The 26,442-nt window shown below is 39.2% G+C and overlaps 1 protein-coding gene and 1 long non-coding RNA gene across 2 annotated transcripts in view; both read left to right on the forward strand.

Moving 5' to 3' along the window:
• The window catches only part of LOC145437877 (uncharacterized), a 273,341-nt gene that overhangs the window by 66,203 nt on the left and 180,696 nt on the right, over window positions 1-26,442 (forward strand). The window lies entirely within an intron of this gene.
• LOC145436860 (uncharacterized) lies at window positions 19,623-25,750 on the forward strand. Its single transcript, XR_013914448.1, has 3 exons — window positions 19,623-22,784; window positions 24,481-24,677; window positions 25,563-25,750. It is a non-coding gene; the product is annotated as an uncharacterized LOC145436860 (long non-coding RNA).

Below are 26,442 nucleotides of genomic sequence, written 5' to 3' on the forward strand. Positions count from 1 at the left end.
TATGGATAATTTCATTATCTCCTTTGAGCAGCGTAGCATTGGCGTGTAATGGCTAATTACATTCCATTTCTTGAAACCCGTGAATTACGTATGCTCCCTGCTGTTCTAATAATTCAATTTTAAATCGATGTCGCAATCATAATTCTGATACCTCTTTCTACGCGGACGCACTAATTAAGGCTTTGGTAATTTTAACAGTACATTTATTTCGGTACATATCACATATTTATGAATTTTCCTGATGATAGCGAAATTGTAGTTTCGTCATGTTTGTGAAGGTTTGATGTCATCATGAGTACAATAGAAGTTAATATACAACCTATGGCAATATTGGGCATCTTATATAGCAGCAGTCGGGAACCCATGGCTCGCGAGCCATATATCGCTCATTTGGGTGTAAAATATTACTATTTGCTAAATATTGATTTTTGTACCTAATTTATCGATATTGCAGTGACGTGTTAGTAAATTTTCATCGCGACCAAAATAATTATTCTCGTAGAAGTATAAACATGCCTTTGAGGAGTCAAGACAGCGGCGTATTCAAGGTTGGGGGGTCGGATGTCCTTTTCAAAATCCTCAAATTTAAGTTGCTTAAGATGTACCTGATGTAGCTTGCAAAGTATCTGTAAGTCAAGTTGGCTTGCTCAAATAGGCAACATGGTTAGTACGATTTTTATACAGAAAAAATGGTGCACAGGCGAATCCCATGTATTGACTTCGAATCAGTTCTACCATGACGTACCGAATCTTCAATTGTTACGTAACAGTTGATTTACATGTATGGTTCTTTGGGAGTTAAGATGGAAAATATAGGGCCAGTATGGCTCTTCGGACGAAAAAAGTTCCCGACCATTTCTATATAGCAAGCGACCCGAAAGCAGAATTAATTAAATATGGCAGGTACTAACACATACATTCCGAAAACAATATCTATAACCCGGGCATTATAGCCCAGTGGTTCTCAACCTTTTTCAACTCGCGGACCGGTAAATTTGCGAAAAATATCTGGCGGACGGCTAGACTTTCGAAAATTTAAATCGAACCAAAATGTAAAGTATATGCAACCGTTTATTTCAATTATAGGGTGATATTTAGAGGGTATTGATAATAATTGTTTATTTTCATAATGGCATCCATGTAACTTTGCGGTAGTGAGTCTGCTGAGTTGAAGTAAATTTGACTTTTCCGGATAAACGTGCTACCGCCGAGAGTCATTTACAGTCTTTCGCGTTGAAGGCCGTGATAGGTTTAACCAGGCCAGCTCAAATGATATTCTTATCTTTGACGATATCGAGAGATGTAGGGTTTTGGAGTCGAACCAAGCACCCTGTCGTGCTGCCTTGCTCATAGTCTACCAGCCGTAGACTACCCTGGCTACTGCTAATACAATACGCTGCACGAAAACACCAGACAACAGCTATACTGGCCGTCCAGACAATCCGGGCCTAAAGAGCTCATCGTCAGCCATTGGGCTTGGGCCCGCACATCGTGATAAGCTAAACTTCGGGAGATGGGGGCTTCGACCTTCAAGCCCTGGCTCCATGATGCGTGAAAGTTCTTTCAAGTTAATAAATAATGGGTCAATATTATTGCTACTAGGGTTTATTGCAAGTCGCCTCAGAATGCCGCTCAACTCAATTTCCAGGAACAAGAGTATTCGGCGCCGGAGCATATCTAAATTGAAATTTCGGCATACATACTTCCATCATCTAGTACAAAATTTTTGTCTTGAACGATCTTTATGTGGGCGCAGAGTCACATTTTGGATAAGTTCTTCCATAATTGCTAATATGGTCAGACCCGATTCTGTAAATTACGTGTTTATAATTTTTAGGAGCGTTATCAAAATTGAAAGCAAGAGATCGAGGGACAATAAATCGCGCCATCCCCGAACTAAAATGTCAAATTGAATAAATCTGCCGCGAAATATCGTACTTCACAGCTATCCTTTCAACCAAATGTGTGCCATCGGCAGTACGGACACTGTTTTCAACATATTCGTATTTGCATATGTTGCGTATGCAGTTACAGCGCCTCATATTGCTTTCTCCCGTGGATACGAAGGTTATATTCTCCTATATCAGATATACGAACAGAAGTTATTGTGTATGTACAATTTCTACCCCTGCGATACAATACTGCATTATAAGTTTCGTGTGGTTGTTGCCTTTTTGCTACGGGATATTGAGCCCTAGTTTCTGCTCGATTTATACACAGTTAGATTATTGGCGCAAGTGGTGGATAAGTACTGGAATCTAAATATAGACGCACATGTACGGGGGTGATTGGTATATTGACGAACTTGCGCAAAATTCTTATGGATTGCATTCGTACTTTGTAATATTATTTAAAAAATCTCTGAATACCTCTTCATTTCCTATATTTTTGTAATATCCAAACTGCTTGTACTGCAGCGTGCTTTTTTACATATAATGAGTCCATTTCGCATGAAATGTAATCTTTCCAGACAGCTACTGCTCCGAATTCAGCAATACTTGCCAGAACCAAGGGACGTGCAATGACATTGCAGTTGAACCGTACTACCGGTGCGATTGTAAACCAGGATATTACGGAGAGACCTGTGCAAGTAAATATATCATGTCTGAATATTTTATCACATCTGGCTGACGTGATGTCAATACGATCGTAACGCCAATCCCAATATATAGTGAACACGTCACAGATTGGTCACAATTGAGTTTGTCCAAGTAGCTGTTGGAATTGCACAAGATTTATCCCGTCCCTGCAAGTTGCCGGCATCATTAAATGATAGCTAGACGTAATTAATTTCATTATTTGTAAATTTTTGATAGAATCTAGGACGCCGTAGTATGTTATTCTCAATTTAAAGGCCATTTCGTAAATTCATTCTATAAAACTTTTCAACTATGATACATTCGGATTTTGATAATTTCAACAGGATAGTTTTCTTTCAGAAAATTTCTCGCAATTAAACTTTTACTCCTATTTTGGAGGTGTAAAATACATTCATTAAATACGATTTATTCCTTGTATATGTGGATAAATGGGCGAATAATCTATCGACTCAGCAATCCGGCCCGCCAAGTACTTAATTTTCCTATATCCGGCCCGCCTACTGGAAAGGGTGTCCGCCCCTGTCTTAAAGAATTCTACTGTCACACATACTTCCAATAATAATTATAATATGATCATGACACTAGAACTACTCGCCACAGAAAACGGCAATTTTCCCGATCAATCCAGTGCCAGAATAAAATCGACGTATCTTACCAATTGTGACGTAATTAAACGAATCGTACGAAATGAGCCGTGATACTTTCTTTTACTGCATTTCTCACAATTAAACAGTTGTCACTAATTACCTTAATTTAGTTTCCTGGTGACAGGAAAAGGTTATCCGACGTATTTATGGAGGTGCAGTGTCATAATGGTGTTAATTTGCAACCTGAAAATATTGTCAATTATATTGCTGGAATCCTTATGCGTAATTTATTCAACATAGTCTTAAACAAATGCTACTGTCACACTTCTTTCGAAAATAATAATTTTTATATGGTCAGGGTACTAGAAACACTATCCGTACAAAATCTCTGACTCCGTACTAACCGTTTTGATCGTCTGATGGGAGCGACTAGGATAAGTTAACAATGCAAACAAGGCTTACTTTATTATTACGCATCATAATTATCACATTTGTCATAAAAAATTGACGTGAATTCAAGTCCTTTCTCCACTATGCACGAAAGTTCTTTCATGTTAAGGAAAAAATTCGGCCAATATTATTATTATTACTCTCTTAGGTTGCGGGTCTACTCTGCATGCAGCTGAGCACAATTTACAGTAACAAGAGTATTCGGCGCCTGGAAATATCTAAATTGAAGTATCGGTCAAGATTCATTGCAAAATTTCCATCGTTATCAATCTTTTATCAAGCGAACAGTCCCATCTTGAATAGGTTCTTTCATAATTGCTGTTATGGTCGGACCCGATTGTGTAAACTAGACGTGTATATATTTTCAGCAGCTGTATCAACATCAAAAGCAAGAGATCGAGTGACAATAAATCGCGCCATGCACGAACAAAAATTTGAAGTGTAGTAAATCTGCCGCGAAATATTTCACTTCACAGCAATCCTACCAACCAAATGTGTGTCATCGGTGCAATACGAATCTCCTGAATATTACGGATGGTGTCAACGTTAGGTTCAATTTCGCGCTATGTTTATTAACCTCCGAAATTTAGAGGTTCGCGTTCAAAAACGAACCTTGGAAGGTTCTGCACTGTGAACCTTTTTCAAAAATTACAATTTTCACTTCATTATAACATCTATGATCAAAATTTATTGCATTTCAACTGCGGGCCAAACTATGCATGGCACTGGCAGCATAAAAAAATCAACACTAAACCAGCATGCACCTTGACCAACTCAAATATTATACTTGCTCTGCTACAAAAGTATGCTCGAAATATCCAGATTTCCGTTTGCGAATACTCAGTGACTCTCTGCTGCATGTGAGCTTGACCCGCAATGACACAAAATCTAGAGCGAAATACACTACATGTTTGTCAGCTAATGATGCTTTTGCAACCAATCCGTGGAATTGATACCGTTGTCTGATGTAAAAAATCTAACCGGTGTACGGGGTCAGTCTTGACTCTATATGTTTATTGTATTCAGGGATTTCTAGATATACCTGATTGGATCATAAAAATAAAATCGGTGAGATTGCGGTGCTGCCTTCTACTGTATAAGTTGTTAATGAGGTAATACCGGTAGCAAGTATAGAAACCCATTTTATACTCTGCGCAATATTACCGTCGCAATACTCGGACGTTGTATACATTGTCCGGTCTGGCCTAGACCGTCAAGGCGTAAGCTTATATTACCTTGTCAGTCCTTGTCGAAATTGTAAGCAAAGCGTCGGAAGATATTGATTATATGTGATTATCATATTACTTGATTGCCCTATTTAATACATTTTGCGACGTTTAAAACCAGAGGTGGTCAGTAACGATGTACTTCTACTTTTTCGAAGTACTCAAGTAGTTTTCCTCTAATTCTGGTACTTCCTCAAGTAGGTCTTTTTTCGCTACTTCTACTGCGTAATATTTTGTGAACTACTTAATTTCTTTTGCTATTTTCAGTTTGTCAAGTAGAAGTAGTTTAATCCCCCAATAAGAAAGATAGCCTTTCGGGGCATTTCGGGGCTGTTTTCGCGTAGTATCTACATTTTATTTTACATAAAAGTCATGTAATACCAGAAATTTTCATTGCGCTTCGCGCACAGTAGATATGAAGTGACAAATATTTTATACCGGGTTGCGTGGTTCCGTTCACATCGCATTGTCGCCTATATGAAATATTTCATCACATCAAGTATGGCCCCCATAACGTTTCAAACTACCGTTTCACAATCTAGCAATTACCTATTATACCTAGCAGCCCTAATCTGGAAGAGGGGACTTTGACTCTGACTTAGACCTGTTTTAGCAGACCACCCTTGAAACTTTCCGGACAAAAAACATGAAATATATTTTCCGGTTTTTAGAAGTAGTATTCTTTCAAATACGAGTATTATACGTTGAGTACGAATTATAGTTTCAGTTCTTTTGTCTGGAGAACATACATGTGGTGTGGATGTATCCAAGCATGTGTAGAAATGCCTTATATTTTCCGAAAATAAAGCTATACACTACATGGCATTTTTACGATCTGCCATATTTTTAACTAACGTATACTAATCACGCAAAGCGTTAAAGACGTATCCGACACAACTGCTTCGTATTGCTCTCCGACTGAACTAGGGGCCTTATAATATGGGGGAGGGCGCCATGCCATGATATTCTCTAAAACGGGGTGTTCGAGTAAACAAAGGCTTACTATCGCATTTCCATATCAATACTATCATTTAAATCACATGATGTGGACGAATGCTTATTCTGTCAAAAATTGACACCTTCTGGGATGCATCAATATGGAGCAAGCTCTGTACACCTTCAGCATAGCTCCATTTGCACGTTTTGACAGTCCATGTGAACGAATTACGATCGTTTTCACACATACTTACTTACTTACTTGAGTAGATTTAAAGTCAGTCAATTCTACTTCTGCTTCAAGTAGTTTTAGGTTACTTATGAAGGAACTACTTATACTCGTACTTGACTAGATTTTTCCGTCGCTACTTCTACTTCTACTTCTACATAATATCGTTGAAACTAAATTCAACGGAGCAGGTTGTGGCCTGTAAAAGTTCAAAGAAAACGTTGCGCGCGAATGATGATGGTTGTACCTCACCGCAATAAAGTGCTTTGGCAAAAATATTAATAGCATATGGAAGCGGAACGCTCTTAAAGAGACTGGACATATCAAATGAGCTTAGGAACATGTTCGAATTCGTCCAGGTTTCGTAATTCACCAGCGAAAGTGAATGAATCGCGAACACTTTCCGTGTCAGACAATTCACGAACTGGTTCGAACATGTTAATGATCCATTTGCCCAGCTGATGTTGAACAGAGCCGGTCATAGCAAGTATAGGTCTTACTGGGACATTCTCTTTGTGAGTTGTTGGCATCCGTACATGGTCTTTAGTCCTTGCGATCCCGTCGGTCTGATGGAGTTGTATATTTCCGCCGTCAAGACTTCGTTACTTCTCAAGGCCCGCATGTGGCCTGCCGAAAACTCACAGAGAGAATGTGACACGACGTGGAGTAATTCCGAGTAGATGAATTCAGTACATTTCTGTGAAAATCTGAGATTTTATTATCACATGCTTTCACGTGAATAATCTCTCAAGGCAGCAAATGTCGAACATGTTCGGAGCCCCTTTAAAACAACCCGAAAGCGTTTTCACTGTACTGGAGGTTAAATAATAGACAACATTGAACTCAAATTTCGAGAAGGCAATGACTTCGCCATCGAATGTAAGCTACAGCCCGAACGATTAAACATCATGCTGATCGTGACGATAGGGCAACTTTTTACAACTTTTTCAACTTTTTTTACAGCTTCCGGCAGCTTCCTAAATACTCAGAAGTTATATAGTATGGTGTTTTAAGCAGTTTTGAGGAATCTTATGGCGACTTTTCTTCATTATTTTCATGCCACTTTTTGCAGCTTTTTTGGATTTTTCGTACTGGCTTTTTCGATTTTTCATGCAACTAACATTTTACTAGATGTATTTAGCACTGCATGTTGCTAGATCCCTTGATTATTTCACTGTCGTTTAGATTTGAGGTCATTTCTGATTAGACGTAGCCTACATTCAAGCTGGACCTACGAAAATTATATTTTCACTGGGTCATTTTTTTCATGCCATTGATGTTGTTGAAGTCACCAAGACTGGGTCTTGCTACAGTGCCTTTGGTACGGGTCGATTCGCCTATCTCATACCACTAATAATTTCAAGGAATTTGTCCACAAAATCAACTTTTCAGTGCAACCGTGGTAGGAAATAAATGCAACTTTTTACTGCAAGTTTGATGAAAAATAAGTGCAACTTTCCGAGGATTTGACTGCAACAAAAACTTGCCCTAGTGATGATATATCCTCATTTGGGCTGTAACTATAGTGAAACTTTAGTGTTACTAATCGTGTCATTAGTCGGCGATCGAACCCACGGCCTATTGATTACGAAGATGGACGCTGCACCATCGCGCTATCTTGTTTGTATTGTATTATTTTACTCGCAACGCAGGCTTGGGCCCAACGCAAAGAGATGCAAGAGATATGCATATATATATCTTCTTTAGAGCCGCATTTATAGTGGTGTATCACTGTATCCAACAACACCTTTCTGGCATTTTTCTTATTCTGTTGTTTGCCAATAACGGTGCTGCTTGAATGGGCCCCTATTAAGATGTATGCTATTGGGTATAAGCTTTATAAAAATATTTTAGTAAAAAAGAATAGTATGAATTTGGAGGTATCATTTTGACGTCATTTGACTGGTGCGCCCGCATGCGATAAAAAGGTTTATATCAGGCCCGCGATCCAAGTTGCGTTTTACACCTCTGCTTCATACAGGCCTATTGAATATGGCTGATGTTCCATTTTCTTTCAGATCCGATAACAATTTCGTCCCCTGATAGTCTCACCGGAGTGGCGAACGAAAACCTCACCATACAACTCAAAGTATCGAGTTATGGCGGACCGCTGAACATTGACGTCCTGAAAAACGGCAACGTTGCGGACTCGATCAGTGACGTCGAAAATGGGACTGTTAATTACACATTATTAGGTGTCAAAAAAACAGACAATGGAAGTACATACACATTCAGTGCGTCATCTTATAATGGAGGATACACTCGGAACACAACTACTTACGTCACTATAGATGGTGAGGTGTCGTTCCTAAGGGCGGCTTGACCATTTTCTAGCTAGAATATAGGTGGAATAGTTTTTATTCGTCACATAATCAAGTCATATTGAAGCGTGCCTAACATAAAAAAAACATCGACATGGAAAGTTTGTGCCCATACTTCAATTTAACATTTGGATTTTCATGTGAATTTATAGATTGGCTGAGAAAGTACAGCCTTCGAAGATTTACGCCATTGTTATGAGTAAAATTGTCGGTGCTTCGAGCTAGAGGCGATATCGGGACTCGTATATTGTTCTGAAACTGGGCCAAAACTGACAATTGTAAATTAAGACGTGGTTCGAACCTAAGATCTGAGCCCGGAAACTAGTTAAAATTGAATAACCCGAAGAGTGAACAGTGTCGAGCGGTTATCAGTTTTTCCCGCAATACCCAGTACCGGCGATCATATTAGAGCTCCGTATTGGAAATGGTACCAAAACATTAATGAATTCCCTTTATTTTGGTACTTTCGGCGTTGCTATATTAATTATTATACTGTCAACTAGGGATGGTGCGAACGTGAGGTTCACGTTCGCATTCTGTGTGTGAACCTCAGAAATTCAGACGTTCACGTTCACAAACGAACCCAGGTAGATTCTGCACTGTGAACCTTTTTCATGTATGACAATTTTCACGTCATTATAACATCTTTGGTGGAAATTCACTGCATTTCAACTGCGGGTCACCGTGTGCATGGCTCTGGCAGCATGAAAAATCAACACTAAACGCGCATGCATCATGACAATCTCAAAACTTTTACATGCTTTATTACAAAAATTTGCTCGAAATATCCAACTTTCCGTTTATGAATATTTAGTGACTCTCTGCTCTGAGCTTGACCCGCAATCACACAACGTCAAGATCGAAATACACTACATGTAGGTAGTCAGCGAATGATGCTTATTCAACCAATCAATAATGTTGATATCGTTGTCTGATGTAAAAAAAAATCTAGCAAGAGTACGGGGTTCAAGTCGATTTCATATGTTTATTGTTTCATAAAAACTAAATCCCTGCGATTGAGGTGTTGGCTACTACTGTATAAATAGTTAATGTGGTACTATCGGTAGCAAGTATAGAAACCCGTTCTACATTCTGCTCAATATCAACGTGGCAACACTCGTCGAATACATTGCCCGATCTAGCCTAGACCGATAAGGCGTGAGCTTATATTCCCTTGCAAGTCTTCATTGAAATCGTCGACAAAGCGACAAAAGATATTCATTTTATGGAAATATTATATCATTTGATTGTCGCAATTGATACATTTTGCGACGTTTAAAAAGTCAGTATGTACTTCAGCATTGTGGCATTATGTGATCCGAGTCATCACTAGATATCGTGTACATTGTGGCTCTTCAAAAATGACTTATTTTCTCAAATCGTACTGGCTACTTGATAAAATTATTAGGTTATCTAATTTAGGCCTACAGGCCAAATTTGGTTCCAACCAGTAGCCGCATTGCTACAAGAGAAGAAAGTTTCCATATATTATATAAAAATTATTAACATAGAATTTGGAAATTTTCTGTCCACCCCATACAAGAGTTAGGTTGTCTATAGAAACGTTGTTCACCAAATTTGATTCAATTCCAACCAGTGGAAGCGGAGTTATTGCCGTCGAAAAATTTGGATTTGAATAAAATAGTATTTACGGTGGGCACCACTATAATAAATAATTAAAGAATGGGTCACCGTAAATACTATTTTATTCATAATCCAAATTTTTCGACGGCAATAACTCCGCTTCCACTGGTGGGAATTGAACTAAATTTCGTGAACATCGTTTCTATAGACAACCTAATACTTTCATGGATTGAACAGAAAATTTTCAAATTTTTATGCTATTTATTTTTATGTAATAAATAGAAACTTTCTTCTCCTGTAGCAATGCGACTACTGTAAGGAATTGAACCAAATTTGGTGTGTTGGCTTAAATTAGGTAACCTAACAATTGTATCAAGTAGTCAGTACGATTTGAGAAAAAATGTCATTTTTGAAGATCCCTAGTGTCCATTAATATATCACATCACCGTAATTTAGGCGGGTTGGAATAAGCAATATGACGTTACGTGACGTCTTGAGGTTCACATTCGCGTTCACACATAACCTATTAAGAAGGTTTGCGTTCACACGAACCTGAACCTTTCAGCGAACCTGAACCACCTATACAACTTATACCTTTCTCGCCAGTTTAATATTCAAAACAGTACGGGCGTTCGTGAATGTGTCGGGAACAACTATTTACGCACCTCAGTCTGATAACAGCGGATGTAAGAAAACTTTAACATGTTACGTTGGAGGGGTACCGAGTCCAACCGAATACGGATGGTATCGGAATGGGATAAAATTGAACGAGTCGAGCGATATTGGAGTTTATCAGAAAATAGAGGCATACAAATCCACATTGCATGTTCAAAATGCAATGTTGGCAGACCAAGGAGAGTTTACATGCCGCGCTGCCAACATTGTTGCTGACGAGTCAGATATCAGCTACGGCGAAACGAACGTCCTTTTAAACGGTGAGATCTTCATTCACACTAAAGCTATACTACACTACACCAGCAAGCGATTTTCGTTGTAATCTGAACTAATGGAGAAAATAACTGATCAGTTTACAGCGCACCGATTGAGATAAACTATTCAAGCAAGCCTTGTTCGGCGAGGCCAGAAATCAAGGTGGATTGGAAGACAGGCCGTAATACAGATGATATCATTCACAAGTAAGCGAATAAATTCCATATTAAAAGGGTAGAAAGATTGACAACGTCTTCAACATCGAGAAAATAAAGTCTTTTATAACTTTACGCTATCCCAAGCATTCCGAACACATCAATATAGTAATAAATATTTCAAGGATCACTAACCATTTTTTTCTTCATATTCTCCAGATTTTGGATAACCGCTATGAATGTTGCTACTGCTTACATCGCCAATAGGACAGCAATGAATGGCCGTCAAGTCATATTCGACGGACTGCAGCCTTTTACTGAGTATAAAATTCATGTAAGTGGGTTGAGGAAGTTTATTTGATGATGCAAATTGTACTAGCGGTTCCCAGTATATTACCATGAAGGTCGAAGTATGTTGGAATATGTGACATTATAAAAATCAATTGCCAAGTAATACTTATTTTGTAGAATTATTAGACAAAAAGCACGTTGTAGTTGCATTTGCAGCTTAATTCTGAAATTCGGATTATTTCGGTATTTCATTGTTATCTGGTACTTGTCGTATATATAACCCATGTATTCATGTAATAGGGCGTCTACTTTTCCCAATGGGCACCTCAGGGTTTTGAAATAGAGTATTGACCAGGTTTTATGATTCCAACTGTCATGTCCAGTGAAGTTTTATGGCGGCAGTACCACTCTATTAATATGTTGTAAGGTATATTCCTGTGAACTTCTAGCGAAATCATATTAAAACATTCGAGAACTACTTTCATAAGGTGTTGGTCATATGATCCTATCAAAGTCAATCTACCACAGAATTAAGAAAATATATAAAATTCAAATCTGGTAGATTTCCCTCATACTGTACTTAAGTTGACTGATGTGGATATCTATCTTGAAGATATGATTGTTAAGAATCACTGTGGATAATATTTCTATTGATCGTCATTTACAGGTGGAAGTCTGTCCTGAATCCTCTTGCTGTATCACCAGACTCAATCGCACAGCGCGATCAACTACTCATCATGGGTTGCCCGGGGATGTTTCAAGCACAGTGGAAGGATTAGGGACTGCAATTTGCCAAGTATCATGGACTATGCCTGAAGGTCCTGCCGACCAGCTTGAAGGTTATAATGTGAGTATTTGCTGTGGCATGCGTCATGGTGTATAAATTACCCTTGTATCTTTTGTTCGGTCAAATATTGATAGTTGGTAAAAAAAACAGGGGAGTTCTGTATTGAAATGCCTCTGCATTCTCGAAGTATGCGGATTTTGTTTCATTATTAATTACTTTAGTAAATCAAGTGGGATATATATTAATAGGCCACGTCTTATTATACTTCAATTATTAAGTCAATGTGCATACCTTTAACGTTTGAGATTTGGCTAGGTATTAGGGAGTAATAATAGACTCTTGGACGTACAGAACTTCAACATCCAAATTAAGAGTGTAAGCATGTAGAAATGATCCAAAATACTGTCAGTTGACACTCGTCAGGGATTAATCGTCAGCACCTAGTAGATAGATGGATGGAAATAACATTATATATTAACGGATGTATAATGTTCTTTTCAATTACCTACTATTTGGGCTCATTACAATATTTTGTTCAGTAGGCAGTAATCATAGATCGAATTGCAATACATCCAATTCTCTGGTAGTTTCTGACGATTACCTCTCACGAGTGTCAGCCGCCAATATACCCGTTCATTTAAATTGGAATAAGCTCTCAATGGGAAGTAATAATGGATAGGTTTACCGGGACTTTCATTGCGGATATTGCCTTGGAACAGGGGCGGGCAACTTCTCTTGTCGGCGGGCCGGATATAGGAAAATGAAGTACTTGGCGGGCCGGATTGCTGAAAGGATATATTATTAGCCCATTTATTCACATATACAAGGAATATATCGCATTTAATGAATGTATTTTAACGACAGAAATGATATAGGTGGATAATCCGAGAATTATCAACGAAAAACCCACATAACTCCGCTTCTACTGGTCGGAATTGAGTCAAATTTGTTTTGCATCGTCTTTGAAGACAGCTCAACAATTTCATGGGGTTGGCAAAAAAAAATTAGGAATTTCTTTTAAGATTTTTATATTTTATATGCCTGCTAAATTAAAATAAATTAATTGGATCTGATAAGTCCTATACTTGTTAGAATTGAAGCAAATTTGGTGTGCAGCGTTTTTTAGGGTACCTGACAATTTAATCAGTGAATGGCTGGAATCCGGAAAAAAGTTATTTTTGAACAGCCCTAGGTATACTGTACAGTGCGCAACCTTTATGACCAGCGGGTCAGATATAAATAACGCAGTGAAACCGCGAACAACTTTTCTGGTTGTTGAATATATGCTACAAAAATTATTCATTCGCAAGGTCAGCATGTGCATATTTTGTGGTTTTTCGTAGTTCTATTGAATTGTTTGAGCCATTTCTCGCCGATAATGTCGAAGACAATGTGGACTTGAGAATAATATTGTCATACATGCGCAGCCATGTCTGCTTCTCTCTGATCAATCAACACACGGTGCAATCCCTAACTAAGATATCAAGGCGTTCGATAAGCCAGGTAACCCTGATTTACCAAGACATCAGTTTATTAGGGTTGAGTAGGTGACGAGATAGTGTCGTTGTTCAACTGTGTGGCCTAATTAATCTCGAAATTGACTTTATGCGGCGCGCGTCCACTATATACGAAATTTGAAAAGTGGCCTGCGACCCGTCTGGAGTTGGCGACCCCTGTCATAAGCGCTGCCTTACAAAAGCCTAGAAGTGTTCCGTGCTACAAGTCGGCGGGTACAGAATAAAATAAGAAATATCAGCCTGGTGTATATGACTAGTGTAGTTGACAAAAATCATGATTACCACAAACGACATTAGGGTTTAGTGCATCGTAAATGCCGATAATGAAAGTCTTCTCGCTTCGACGAACGTACGCGTAAGCTTCACTCTCGCAACGCTGCGCGTGCGCATACACGTATATGATTACATACAGTCACTAAAATTTGACGTAGTAAGCAAGTAGTGGGGAATCTCGGCAGACTGGGGCCGAGGGCCCATTATCATGTAACACGGAAAACTGTCCGCGGGCCGCACAAAATCCCTTCGCGGGCCGGATTCAGCCCGCGGGCCGTATGTTGCCCGCCCCTGCCTTGGAAACTTCGGTATGCGAAACTGGTCGATTTCAGAATTTGGTCAGATTTCGATTTCCATTAGTAGTTTTTCGCTTGTTTTAAACAGTAACATACAAATTTACTGAATTACTTATCAGGTAGACCTACTAAACGTCTAGTCAACATACCTCACACTATTTCAGTAGGCCTGGTTCTGGAGCTGTACATTTTCTACTTCACGTAGTTTTAGAATTACTATAATATCGCTATTTTTACTACCTAAGACGAACAATGAGTTTGCAGAGATTCTCTGAAATACGACGCTAGAAACTTCGAGATAAAGATCATTACTTACATATTTATACTATATGCTTAGCGCGAGACGTTTCCGGAATTTTTGCAGACCCATTGACATGTTGAGTGCAATATACACAGCGTCGATTGTTTGTATGAATTCGTCAGTAAAAACTAGTTACAGTATAGAGAACAGTGATGTCACCATGTCTCTAATTTCCCATGATACCTCAAAACAGATATCATGGATAGCCAAAATCAGGGAGAAATTACCGTACGAGGTGGATGACATAAATGGACACGATTACGTTTACGCACCGAAATTGAATTACAGTCTAAACACAAAACCAAACAGAATATACCAAGTACAAGTTTCAGCTAGAACGTGTGCCGGAAATGGGAATTACATTAACAGTACTGGAGAATGCTGGACACTAAAACAAGGTAACAGTTAGACCAACGATATATATACAATGATTGGAAACTGCCACGCCCCTTAACGCTATAAGATAGGTTTGCGGTGAAATCAGTCCGTCGCGGGATATGGATGACCGGAGGTACGGAATAGCGTCATATCGACTGTGGTTGAGTGCTGCAATCGACCTTTCTGGCGTGATATCTCCCCGATTTTCCCTAAATGGTTTAGTTTTAGTGGGTTTCGTGAGCATAATGAGCCAGTACTGCATACTAAGATGTAACATAACTTTTAACGATGCACATTTATCAAAGTAGCGACTAGCTACTTGACATTTTAGCATCGGTGAAATACATGCATGTACGGCACAGCCTAAAAAATTGATAGAAGCTGTGGGCGAGCGTCAAAATAGATGTGCAGAACCTGGAAGAATTATTGTTAAAAGAGGATTTGAAAATTTTCTGGCTTCATTTACGTCACCTGATGAGAAGGGTTCGTAATCAACCCTAGTACTTTTATATAGTATAGTACCAATACATCGCTAATACTCTCATAATATCAAACCAGAACTAACCGAAAACTATGATTGTAGACTACTGGTTGCTTAAATGCTAATAAATATAACTTTTCCGGGTTATGAACTTCGAATCCCCATCAATGATGAGAATCGGCATTTTTCTGAACTATATTGCATCGGCAAAACAAAGCACTAGAATTACATTGAGGATGATCATATCACCCTATGGTTGGTATTATTCAGATCGACCTGGCGTTTTATGTTGTGCTCCTCTCAATAGCTGGTTGCGTCAGCATGCCAAGGTAATCGTTTTTCACCGGGGTGGGCGGCCATTGCCCACTTTGCCGATTCGTGCAGGCTTGGATTTATACTTGTTGGATTGATTGGTGCGGAGAAAAATAGTCTTGATGAACGACTATGCATATTATCCGATTTGATCATCTTCTCCCCTGATCATCTTGACTGTTGAAGGAATAGATGGTGATGTGTATGTCTTGAAATTTGTTGAGTGAAGGGAAATGTTGGACTGTCTCTATTTCGTCCACTTCCTGAAAGTCACCATCTTTCAAGTAAACTATGACGGTAAGAGTGGACAAACTGGAGGACAATATAAATGACTTGGAAAATGTACGCTATGAACAATCAGTTATATATCATTGGCTGTGCGCAAGTCTATCAAACCTGAAATGGACAGTGGCAGGAACTTTCTACCTATTTGGGCCCCTCGTGCTCAGTAGTGGTCAAAACCGGCACAGTGCGTACACATTTCACCTTCAACAGACGTCAAGATAGATACTTTCCACTACGGTAACGTTAGTTGCCAAAGAAAGATTGCCAACGAATCTTTTGTTTACAAAATGACCATACCGCCGGTGAAGCATGACTCGCGACTCGCTCAAACGGACGGCTCACTGGAGTTTCCAATCATTGTATATATATCATTGGTTAGGGTTAGACCATGTATGGAAAAGAATGATTTCAGACGTACCCCCTCCCTCTCCAATATTTTAATGGGACTAGGCCTATGTATATATATTTTACCGACAAATAATTTCATTTCCTGTGGTGTGCCGGCAGTCTCGATACTTTGCATATTATTGCCCACGGTAAATTGGCCGCAGTATCTCTCAGTGTGACCATGAAAGCTGCTATCCATTCCATGCCCGGTAGGGCCAAGCATGGACCGGAGCCGGATTTTCTCATTTTCGACCGGATCCGGGTCAGTTATTAATCTGACACGGGCGAAGTGGTATTGAAGCCGGATCGGTACCTTCTACTAAGAATATGACAGTCGTACCGTCTTCCAATCTGGAATCAATAGTTAAAGTGTAACGTTCATGGAAATACGCCACATGCTAAGTCCAAGTACGCATAATTGGTTCAGATAAGGGTATGATTTGATCTTTGAGTCTTCAATGTCATGTTTGGATTGTTTCTATCAATATTCAATACCACGCTGAGAGTAGATAATCATCATTGGAGTTTTTCGGACGGGATCACGGTCATTTCTATATTACGGCCGAGGAGTCGGACTGGAGGACGGATCAGAGTTTTATAAACAGGTTCGGAGTAGGACCGGAGAATTTGTCGATCCCCTCCGCACTGATACGTGGACGTAAAGCATATTAATTAAAAGATGTCCATATTTAAAATACCAAGATCACATTGAAAGTATTGCGCTATAATGTAATAATTTAGTCCGTGTCCGGTTCCCGATAATTATGAGCCATACAAGTGTGAGCGCACATTACCAGCCTTTCCTTGACCTGTAGGGGTAGGACTTGGTTTGCGAATGCTGCAGGTAAATGTTGATTAAAGGTTTACAGCAGCGGTGTCGAACTAAACTGGGATCGCGGTCCGGATTCAATCCATTATCAGATAACTTGCGGGCTGGACCAGTCAAAATATTCCAATATGTTACCACCAAATCCTTACCTTTGTTTTTCACTGGAATGCTCTATTACCAAGCCTAAGCCTATATAGCACTTGTCAGGAATATAAGAGTTTTAACCGAACAGTGACGTTCAAGTTGGAATTTGGTTTATCATTTTTCAATCACTACTCGGATTTCTCCGAGTGTCAGAGACCTTTTGCGTCAGAAGCAATGCAGCGGTATCATTGCCGCGACGCCAGCTGATCTCACTCTCGACGCGCAGCCGCATACTTGCTCTTTAGCTACTCTCTCGTTTCGCCAGACAGCATTGTTGCATCACACTGCCAATCTCCTCAACAATGAATAATTTTGGGCTGATTGTGGGGGTTCCAGGGACATGAGCGGAATAAAATTTATATTTTCGCAAGCAGTACAGCGTCAGCTTTCGATTGATACCCAGTTCATCAAATTTAACGCTCGGCAATCCGCTCAAAAATCACCGTCAATTTGCCTTTGATTAAATGTAAAGTATGACGTGGTACAATTTCATTGAGCCATGAGATTTGCTTGTGTCCACACCATATAGGACACAATGCTTTCACACAGGTAAATATTCCGAATTCACATACGGTCAAATGCTATTCAAACTGCATCATAAATATTGAGAACAAACTTACTGCTATAACGCAGAGCGAATGTTTGTAAATGTTATAGTTGTGTTTTATCTGACTCCAGAAGGTTACGTTTACAATTCGCTGCGTATTCCCTTGCGTTCGACGGACCGGCGTAACCACGCCGTACGGCCTTGTTGGCTGACGTACCACTACCGTCTATTACACACGTATTCGATGGATCACACTGACGAATATATTTTGTTTCTGTCTCCACGACCTAATTGAATCACGTACAGAAATGCAACGGACTTCCGAATTAGCCAATAATGAATGAATTAATATATGTACGTGGTATTACATACGCATATCTATCATAGCCGCTAGGGAGTACATGCACAAAACATCGTACGATTTCATATCCTGTTATCTACGTTCACACGACAAATATACGAGTCACAAAAGTCTTATCGGGTCTCAGTTCAGGGAATTACGTAAGGTTTACCAACTCCTTATTGAATATTATTAAAATGGCGTCATACCAATATATTTCGTTAAAAGTGATCATGGAGAAGGCCCAATTATAGCTATATTAGATGCAAAAGAAATATGTTCTAAACTCTAAAGTATGGATTTAGTAGCCTACATGTATGGTGCCCGACAGACTACCAACAATACTCGATTCTCTCATACAAGTAAATTGCCGGTGTGCAAATGGCCAAGTGCTGTTCGAACTGCATTATAAATAGTGAGGACTAAGTGTACAATGTACGGGAAACAGGAACTTAGTCAATCAAGGAACAAGAGGTAAACTGAGTAGGTAAGGCCTCCCGCTCATACCCTCACGATGAATAATAGTTTTTTCATGTTATTGAGCATGGAAATTATAAACCGTTCCAGAATACACCGCCAATGCAGTAAACATATATTTTCGTAATGAGTAGGGGTTCGATGAGACTACTGCATAGCATGTATGGTCGTAACAGCCTTAATTCGATTCATGCGTATCAAATCTCTTGTGTTGCTGAGAATTCCTAGAAGTCCTAACGAAGTTTTGAAGTAATATCCAGGCTCCGTATACATTAAATCAGCTTGGGCGGTTTCTCACAAAATCCTAGGACGAAATTAGGAAGTGCTGCAAGCTGGCAAATCAGGAGTCCTAATATGGAATATCCAACCCCTGTTGTAACATGACCAATATAATATGTAATATTGCAGTCTATGTCAAAACAAAACCAATAATAAATACGCGGCCGTCTAAAATAACATATATTGGCAAAAATCATTTAATTGCGACTTTCTTTGTTCACATCGTTTTCCGATTTGTGTATATCTTCAGCTGAAATACCGATTGAATAGCGTGGTCAGGTATAACGCTTCACCCATATTTACAATAATAATTAGCAAATAATGATGCCTAAAACTTCCTACTAAACTTTTCGAAGTCGTCTATACGCCGCACCCCCCTCCCCCGGAATTGATATAGGGATAATATGCGATTGAGTACGTGGGGCTGAAAACTCATATTGGGACTGGTAACGTGCGCAGATACATATTCTGGTATATCATATTTCTTTTGTAGGACCTGAAGAAGTACCGTCGCCTATAATAAACATGGCGTCGAACGGCTTCCGTCAAAATACTCGGCAAGTACAGGTTCCGATGGTGACTGACGAATCAAACGGTGTTATCAGGTAATGCTGTAATGTGTACCGTATAGAGAGGCTACGTTCTACAGAATATAGAAAATGGGGGCTGTTTGCAGATACCCAGCAAACACAAAACCGTAAAAGGATCATCCGGGATCATCTCGATTAGGTTCTGATTTTCTGAGTGTCGAGGGAATGTCTAAAATACGTAGTAGGATGGTCTTGTGGTTATATTCAATCAGAATAAATTCATACTCGGTGTTGTTCCATCTCATGCATTAGGCTTCGTTATATCCGGTAGTTAACCTAATAATGCAAATTTTCTATCTCTCGCTGGTATGACTAAAATACGTAGAAAGGATGACTTTGTCGGTACATTCAATCACGATGAATTCCCATCCGGTTTTGTTCGATCTCATGCAGTAGCTTCGTTCTATCCATTAGAAAACAATGTTCTCCCATCGTTTTATTGCGTGAGGATGTCACCGGTGTTGTATATTCGTGTTGTTGCTCTAAGGTCGAACAGTTTTGTTTTCTTCTGATATATATGATCTTCATTATATATATATTCGCTCTTTCGGTAATCTCGCATGTTCAACGAGTATGGCTAATAGTTTTATTCAGAGAAAAACTAAATAAGTGAGATGTTGTACGTTTAGGAATATGATTATCGATGCGTGACTTCTAGAATATTTCGGCGATTCAAATTTTACGTCATCGCGCGGGACAAAGATTTGACGCGCAACAGGTCGCAGCCAGGCATAGTTCGCTCTTTCTGTATGGTAAATGCCGTAAATATATAGGAATTGTGACTGACTGAGGTAGCGGGTTAAGGGTATATACGCAGTAGCATATAGCTTATGGGGTATTTCGAATTGCCTGGAGTATATGACGCCTTGAGCTGTTTGACTTTCTGCAAAACAAGTGTAGACAACTATAGAAAAGTTTCAGCTTTTCCAGGCTAGAATTAGAGCTAAAACGTTTTTTCCGAATTAGATTACAATTATATTACTGGCATTTCGCTCTAATTTAGTGAAATTAGACCACTATAATTATCTAGTTGTCCAAGTTGCTTCAAACATCTGAATTACCGGTAGGCCTACCTTCTATACCTATATCATAATATTTATGCTTGAATTTTCTAGGCCTATAAGTCATATAGATACATACCTGTAGAACACTGATTCGTAGGTTACCTGCCTTGGTACTGGCATCCTGATTTTATAAAAGTTGGTGCAAGAATGGACATTTTCAACTTGATGTTGATTAATGGAGCAAAATTTGATATTTGAATGCAATTATACCTCGAATCCAGTGACAAGATTATTAATCGTTGAAACCAAACGCAGCTTGTTTATGTTGGCCCAGAGAATTTCGCTAGCCAGTCCATATTGATAGAATATGGTCACAGTAAGATAATATTTTGGGCTATTTTACACGAACTTTACAACATTTGATTTGATATGTCCGGTAAAACATTTGTTATTCTGCTTTCGAATAAGACCTAAATTGCTGGTTTCAATGTTAACTGTGTTTGTCAAAGGCTGTAAAGGTAATTTCTTTTCCATGTTAGATGTTTGTTTGTTTGTGGTGTTCATGGTGGTGGTTCGACTACACTGGTCATTTTACACCAGGCCGGTTCTTCTTATTATTATTCTGTATCTGCCCGATTACCAGTGAACTCGGCACTTGGTGAATTCGGCCGTGGTAGATCTCGTAGCGGTACCGGTCATCATGATTGGTTACTGGACTGTTTTCTGGTGAACTTGGCACTTTGAGTGGTTGGCAATGTTGTACGGGGATCAGGGCATGCGTAGATCACACAGTCACGGCGTGATTAGATCACAGATTGCGTAACCGCGGGGAAATAACGCGACACTCTTCACTTGGTGAACTCGGCCCTTGGAGGAATTGGCACTAGAACACCTTCGCATTAGAAATGCATTTAAATGAATGAACAGTATCAAAAAGGAAATTTAAACGTGTCGTGGCTCGCGGTAGATCTCGTAATCTTGGGATCCTTCAACCCTGTTATCGAGACACCCTAACCCAGAGTGGAATCGTCTCTCCAAAGGCAAAAAATAGTTTATTTTGACGTGATCATGCGAAACATTTGTTGATGAGGAACACTGGCTTGTGATCGATAAACGAAGAAGCGCCGCTTGATGTTCCACAGCTTCGATCTCACATACAACGACAAGATCCATCTTCTCAAAACTTACACGACACAGGCCCGTCACTCGCGCCATCGATTCCAAGCAGACCGCGCGTGGTCGGTATATGAGCGCTGCGTCATTTCCTGCGGCTACGCAATCCGTGATCTAATCACGCCGTGACTGCGTGATCTACGGATGCCCTGACATCCTTACAAGATTGACGAATCACTTGATAATACTATTATTAGTTTAATAATTCATATTAATAGCCGAATTCACCAAGTGCCGAGTTCATCGGCAACCATCTGCCCACTTATAGCACGGCCCACTCCTAGGCTTTTTAAGACATGGCTATGCGGATCAGATGGCGAGGAGGAGCCTAGATAAACGGCCAACACTTCGGTAGGAATTATGTAGTCGACGTGTCAGGCTCAAACCCGCAATTCATTGGTGTTTAGCTATAATGGAACGTACAACTACGTTACCTCGCCATACCTTGTAAAATGGGACCGTAGCATTTGGCATTTCGTGTGGCAATTGACTTTTGTGTGGAAAATTGTGTTCGTTTTAGAACTTATCCGAAACTTTTATTCCGCCATAGATTGTATATGATAAAACGATATCGGAATTGATCCTAGAAGAATTCCAAAGCCACTCACCACAAAGGAGGATTTAAAGAAGTTTGATGACATATTGAATGAAAGCAAAAGCCTTTGCAAGATATATGTGGTATGTTGAATCTGTTTTGTTATTTTTAAATACTTTGTTGTGCCGATAGCAGACGGTATATATAAACGTAAGATGTGGAAACTATCAAGGTGTTATGTTTATTATTTTTAGAAATTCAGTCAGTCAAAGTGGACGATCGTATTGCTTGGATTATATTTAGGCTTATTTTAGCATCTTTGAGATGCAACTCTGAGCGTGGACGGTCATGAACAGTCAACTAATTCTGTTCCTATATTGACATATCAGACATTTGCACTCGTACCGTTGGCGGCGACAATATTGGTCAGTCAGCAAGAAGCATCATGAAGAAGGTTGCCAGTCTGGTGTAATTATAGCAGAGTCGGAAAGAATGGGAAATACACTTTCATCAACCTCCATTTGAACAAGATCACATATAGTAAGAGACATTCATGATATGCTGCAAATGTGACTGTGTTCTTTGTCTAGTCACCCCACTCATGTAACTATTGAGGCTTCATGCCAGGGTTGTAACCAAGTCACAAGGCTCCGGGTCGCAAGTCAATTTCACTTTTATAGTTTTGACTCGAGTCATTTTCAATTCACCACCGAGTCAAGTCCGAGTCCAAGTCAGCGAGCAGAGGGCCGAGTCCGAGTTATGGTATTATGACTCGAGCCAGAGTATAAGTCATTGTGTTAGCTGCTTAGTTTCCAATTTAGGTCTTGTTAAACCAACTTATTATATTTTTTTGTGATATCGAGTGGGTCGCACTTATAATATACGAATTTTCCTTACTTTTAGCAGTTTCTGGTCGCATTTTCAAATACCAGTATCAATAGGCGAAATCCCAATAGCGATTTGCTGTACTATTCTTTGAAATAATCATGAAATGTCGGTCTTGGCCGTCTGAGTCTCAAGTCATGCGCAATGAGTCGAGTCATTTCTGTACTTTGAGAAGATGACCTGAGTCAAGTCGAGTCAACAGAAAATCGTGACTCGAGTCTTACAACCCTGCTTCATGCAATGAGCATTTACTTTGAAGATAAATAGTAATTAAATAACTGGTTGGTGGTACAAAATTTTAATACTGCTTTCAAAAGTACCTTCATGATAAACGTTATTGAAACCCGAAGAACTTTTCGCGCGCCAATTAAAGAGCTACCGGCACGATAAAGGAAGCAAAACAGAGTTGAATTCAAAATCAGATGGAGAATTATGACGCATTAATGTCGAATGTAGAAATAACATCAATGGAGCCAGAGCACAGCAACAATGCAGTGTATAACAACGGTCGCGTAAAACAGTATGACAGCGTGACACAATTCTTTATTTATTTATTATAGTGGTGCCCACCGTAAATACTATTTCATTCAAGTCCAAATTTTTCGATGGCAATAACTCCTCTTCCACTTGTTTGAATCGAACCAAATTTGATGAACATCGTTTCTATACATAACCTAACACTTTTATGGGGTGAACAGAAAATTTTCAAATTTTTTCTATTTATTTTATATAATAAATATAAACTTTCTTTTCCTGTAGCAATGCGGCTACTGGTTGGAATTGAACCAAATTTGGTGTGTAGGCTTGAATTAGGTAACCTAACAATTTTATCAAGTAGCCAGAACGATTTCAGAAAAAACCTAACAATTTTATCAAGTAGCCGGAACGATTTGAGAAAAAAAGTCATTTTTTTTAAGAGCCCTAATGTCCATGTCAGAGAAACGTTTTAGGGTAGGCCTACTCTCATGTCTCGCAGCGTTCTCTACATAATTGTCAATTGCGATACAAACTGTACTTGTATTGGTAAAGCCATCCAACTTCGAATTGTAAAATGTTGGGAGTCTTGATATCAAATTTTTGAAAGGTGCACTTTGAGAAGATTTCGGAATCTGTCAAATTATACAAAAAATTTTAGCAAACGTTTTGACATATTTCATCTATTTGGGACTCGATCAACGTAAAAGAATTGGTAATTATTTTATACAATATATTGTATTTGTAGTTGAAGTATAGTAATAATTCTTATGGTTACCGCACTTGTAACGATTCACGGCCATAACTGGAATAATTAGAATGATGTAACTTTCAAATTGTCATGCATTTTGCAACAACATTGTTCTCAATTTTCAAGGTGCTGACCATTGGAGGAAGAATCACCATTAAGCCGGGAATTCACGATCCGTAAACGCGGCCGACTGTTTCTCTCCTGAAGCGGAAGCGACAGAGAAGAGGAACGAAGAAAAAAAAGGAGCAGCAATAGCAAGAGTGTGACAAGTCGCGTCCGTTCGCTTTAATGCGTATTTCCATCCGCGAAGCGCGTAGTAGTAGGTGTGAAAACTAATGGGCGTTTGGTTAGCGGTTATATAAGGTTGACTCCAGCGCTGTATTTGCTAAATGTTGCAGTGAAATAGGGGTGGTGTCATTTGGTATCAATATTGACTATTAAAAGACCATTTGTTAGTGGTCATGGATCTGTTCGGCCAGTATTCAGTAATTTCTGATGGTCGCTTCCCGGCTTCTGTTCTCTAACCCCTCATGATTGTTATTCTGCTTCTAGTAAGACTGTCGATTCTAATGTTTTATCATTTGTCGGAGGTTTCGCTCGCTTTATTTACAACGTTTTGCTCTCTGCTAGGTCAATTACTTTCCTGGCTGAGTATCGCTACAGCCTAAGAAACTGCACTAATTCTCATTTTAATGTCTTGCTGGTTATCTTGCTGTCAATTCTAATAATTTGTTAATGTCTATACCAGTGCAGCCACTCAAATGTTTTGTTCTCTGTACACAATATTGTTAGGTCTTCAGCTTTCCAGGCAGAGTATCATTCCACTTTCTAGACTTGAGTATATATCTCTCCAACTAGCTGCCAAATAACTGATTCATTTGGATTGTTGAATTGATCATTTTTGACAGAATGTGAAGAAATTTTAGTCAAGAATTCTTTTTGTGTTAGTGGCTGTTTTCAAAGATTGCTGAAGTAGTCATCGTTGATCTTGATAATCAAGTAGAAGTGGCGATTGAAGTCAGTTCTCTAGTCATATAATAATAAAAAATATAATAAAAAAAACTTGAGTGGAAATAGTCCAGAATCAAATCCATTTTAGTAAGTATGGGCGAAAAAAATGCAGGAGTCATTCGTTACTCGCTACCTCTGCCATTTTCGCAGTACGAATGTCTTGGCTAATAATCGTCATTTTCATTTTATTTCTGCAGGGTGTTGAAAAGAAAACGCCAGACGGATTATCATCATCAGACGATGAAACCTTCTGATTACTGACTGTTCTCATAGTTTCATTCATTGCTACTTGGCACTACAAGTAATTTCGTTCGTTTCATTTTTTACACCGGCATTATTTACTTGCCAATTCCGTTTTGGAATAAATTACCGCAAATGTGATTAATATGTAGTAGATAATGTGGTGTGTGTGTGTACGCAGCCGTGATCAGGTTATGCCCAGTGGTAGAAAACAGGTTATTATATCAGGATATTCTTCTAATGTAGGATCTACATTCTACTCACCATGTTTAAAGGCTGTAGCATCTACATAATATTTACATTATTGAAGGACATGGAAAAGACATTAAATTGAGTCGACACAAAATCCCCCTTTCTACTACCTGCCGAGCTCTAATATCTACTATATCGGACTCCGCTTTCTACATCTTTGGTCTGTACTGTGTTTACTGGGTAGTCGGTATAATGGCAGATCCAATCATACAATACTGCATCAGTGTACCACTGTACATGTACATTGTACAATGATGAAATGCGACAATGCTAGTCTGTGTGTTTACGCATACATGATATGGTTAAATCGATAGGTTGACATATTTCTCCCTACAGCTGTTTATTCGTGGTCGTCTACAAAGACAAAGATGGCCAGCTTCCAAATTCATTGAATGATTTGCAACATTTGTCGTCCAATGCACTGGCAAAAAATGTGGAAGACGGTTATATTGCCGTTGCTATCAGTAGGTGGGTACAATTGAACTCTTTATTAAAAAAGTTGCATTCATGTATCTGTATCAGAATAAATTTTGAATATGCACAGAATATAGTTTACACACCCGTTAAAATCTGTGACTACGGTCT

Source organism: Botryllus schlosseri, chromosome 4 (genome assembly GCF_051294905.1).
Source record: "Botryllus schlosseri isolate E-star chromosome 4, Bs_hap1, whole genome shotgun sequence".
In the NCBI taxonomy this organism is placed as follows: domain Eukaryota; kingdom Metazoa; phylum Chordata; class Ascidiacea; order Stolidobranchia; family Styelidae; genus Botryllus; species Botryllus schlosseri.